Source organism: Micropterus salmoides, unplaced genomic scaffold (genome assembly GCF_014851395.1).
Source record: "Micropterus salmoides isolate LMB-PRFRI ecotype aquatic unplaced genomic scaffold, ASM1485139v1 Ms_hic_scaffold_3, whole genome shotgun sequence".
Lineage (NCBI taxonomy): Eukaryota > Metazoa > Chordata > Actinopteri > Centrarchiformes > Centrarchidae > Micropterus > Micropterus salmoides.
Window position 1 is genome coordinate 11076030 of NW_024042261.1, and position 3074 is coordinate 11079103.

Below are 3074 nucleotides of genomic sequence, written 5' to 3' on the forward strand. Positions count from 1 at the left end.
CAGTGCTGTACTACGCAGTGACTGTCCAGCAGGAGCTGCGTATAGTACAGGACACTGGCTTGGCCTTTAAGCTCAAGGTCAGCATTTAAGCCTAGCTAGAACAAATAGGTCTCAGTAACTGAGGGAAGCCATGACTCAAGCTCTATTATTAGGCATTCTGGCATGCCCTGTCAGTGTATTTGTCCTTCCCAGTGCATACAGTAAACTGCACCGGTCCCAGTGAGCCTCACAGAAGTTCTTCAGAGGAGTCCAAATCTGGGGATAATCACCTGTAAGAGTCACAGAGATTATGGGAGTGAAGGAGTGGGAGTGGAAAAACAGAGAGTTGGGGGGATTTCTTCTTCTACATCAGTTGTTGCTTTAGCTCTGGCTAACGTGTGTTTATGGTGCCTACACTTACTGTCGTGTCACGTCAAGGTGTCTCCAGAGCAGCAACACTGATATTTTCTTCTAAAAGAAATGAAAAAGCTGCATTTAAAATGCGGACAGTATATTTGCATGTGGGTGCGTTTCATTTTGCTTCATGTCTGTTAAAGAGAATGTAAAGGAACCTACTCGACTAAAGTTTCTCTCTCTACCTGGGGCCACATAGGATGTTTAAATGGTGCTGATGCAACACCTTTTCCTTCAGCATAATGACCTAGGAGTTGTCAAAAGGCATTGTGGGACACTAATCGAAGTAGAAGCAGATAAGGCAATTTGAACGAAAGTGGATACAAAACATGATTTCTTTCTTTCTTTCAACAATTAACTGCAATATAGTGGCAGAAGTTGACTGAGGTTCAAAATATTGTAGTGTCTGCTATGTGGCTAATGTGTTGTGCAGTGTCATACAAACGCTGTGTGAGAGTAGCATTAGTGCATGGGTGGCCCCTGTAAGAATCAAACCCCCATATGTGGCAGCGCCAAGCTACAGCAGTGTCAGGCTACATAATGCCAGAGGTAGGTAGGTAGGAAGGTAAGATTCTAATTTCACACACAGAAATGCCATGGCTAAAGCACAGACAACTAATCTGTGACAGGATGTTGAGACCAGGGTTAAGCCGCATTTGTGGATTTTTTCTTAGCTGGTTGATAAACAATAACATTACTGTACCAGGATCAGTGAACATGAACTGCTTCAAACAGACAAAATTTGGGTTTGGCATGAACTGCTGTGTATGCTTGTCCCAGTCACTCAAGCCTCCTTCACACAGAGGACAACAGCATGCTGGTCCAATGTGTTTCTGTGTGTGTTCAGGTAAGAAATCGTTTAATTTTATATACCACATATATACCACATGTAGTCAGTGCTTAATTTGTAAATTATTAGGTGGTGGAGCGCGTGAAATGTGCTGCCCACCGAAAATTATTGATTAATAATTTATGATCAAATAATGAATTATTTATTAACATATGGCATACCTGCACATTGTTTTAAAGGGCAGTAAACAATAAATAAGGAAATCTAGACTTACCCTGTTAGGCTGGATGAAATCTTAGATTTTATTTGTGAAAAAGGCAGTGCATTGATGGAGCGCACTTTAGACAGTACAAATTAAGCACTGCATGTAGTCCACTGAACTGTCCCTTTGTCTGGTTTCACAGGCCCACACTGTGATTGCTCCCTGTTTCAAATTATGCACTTGTATATGTGTAAGTGAATAAGTTCCTTCAGTCTGCCACTCTCTCACTCGTCTGCATTAATCAAGGTGCAATGCTCTCTGTCATCTTTATCTTTTTCTTTCATGTTATTCTTTTCTCTTACAAGGCATGCATGCTGAAATCCAGTAAGGAAAGAAATGCAAAATGAAAACCACTGAGATTCAAAAACACACCTGTCCCTAAATAGTTACTACTCATCGGTTGCAAAGCTTGATCATCCAAGAAACATCATGTCATGTAAACATGCCTTTTCAAATGGCTCACAGGCCTTAATAGCCTGAAACTGTGCAGCTAATTTGGAAGAAACCCAAGGCTCTCTGTAAAAAACACATAAAAATGGTGTGTTTAACAGCTGCATTGTTCTACGTTTTGAATGCAGTTAAGTAACAATTGCAATTAAGATTTCCTAAACAATAGCAAAGAAAACAATCAGCTGCACAGCCTCAATGCATTTCAAAACAAAGCTCACAGACATGTCCCTTCCCACCCCCATACATGTCATTAATCAGTTTCATCAGTGCGAAATGCTTTAAACTAAACAAAAATGAAAAAAAGACAGACAGTTTATACATTTGAAAAAAAACAGCAACATGATGTGCCAACCAACCTGCTCGCAAAGATAAATAAATCTATTTGGATATATTCTAAATGGATAAATAATATTACCTTGATATTCTCTATATAACTTCTCCACAATAATTAAATATCTCAAGGATGGCACCATCGCTTTCTCAAAAAAAAATCATAACTCATGGTGATATATTTTATAAAATTTGTTTAAAGTTGTAATAAAGTGATCTGCTCCCCTCCTCTACAAGCTCCTGTTCCCTTCCTCTCTTCTCCTCTCTTTGTGTCTCTCAGCGCACTGGAATGTTGGAAGGAGGGAAGTTTGGTTTGTGCTTTGGGAGAGGGCAACGTTTACACACTGTTTGTCCATTTGTTCATTAGTTCCTCTCCAAAGTTTATGCAGAAAGAGAGCAGCGAGGGTCATTACTGTCATCCGAAGCCCCCGTGGTCTATATAGCTGCCAACCGCAGAGCAGCGAGAGCGAGTGATAGGGGAGAGGAAAGAAGAAAAACATATTTATGGTACACGCTATGTTTGTGTTAAAATCATCTTTTGCCAAGAGACAAAACATAAACATCGTCAGTCTTTTTCTCTTGGTTTTGGCTCGTGACGATGTTCCAACACAGGCGAGGCTGACACTGATCAGAGGCAGCTCCTTCTCTCTTGGCTTCAGTCTACCTCAAGTCTCTGGCAAGGAGAGGAAGCGAAAGAAAAACGTTCCTTCTCTCTCTCTCTCTCTCTCTCTCTCTCACAAACTCACCTTAGTTCTTCATGGCCTTGACAGTTCTTCCGTTCCACTTTTATGTTGCTGCTCGTCCTCTGCCCCCCCCCCCCCCCCCCCTCCCCCCCCATCCCCTATCCTG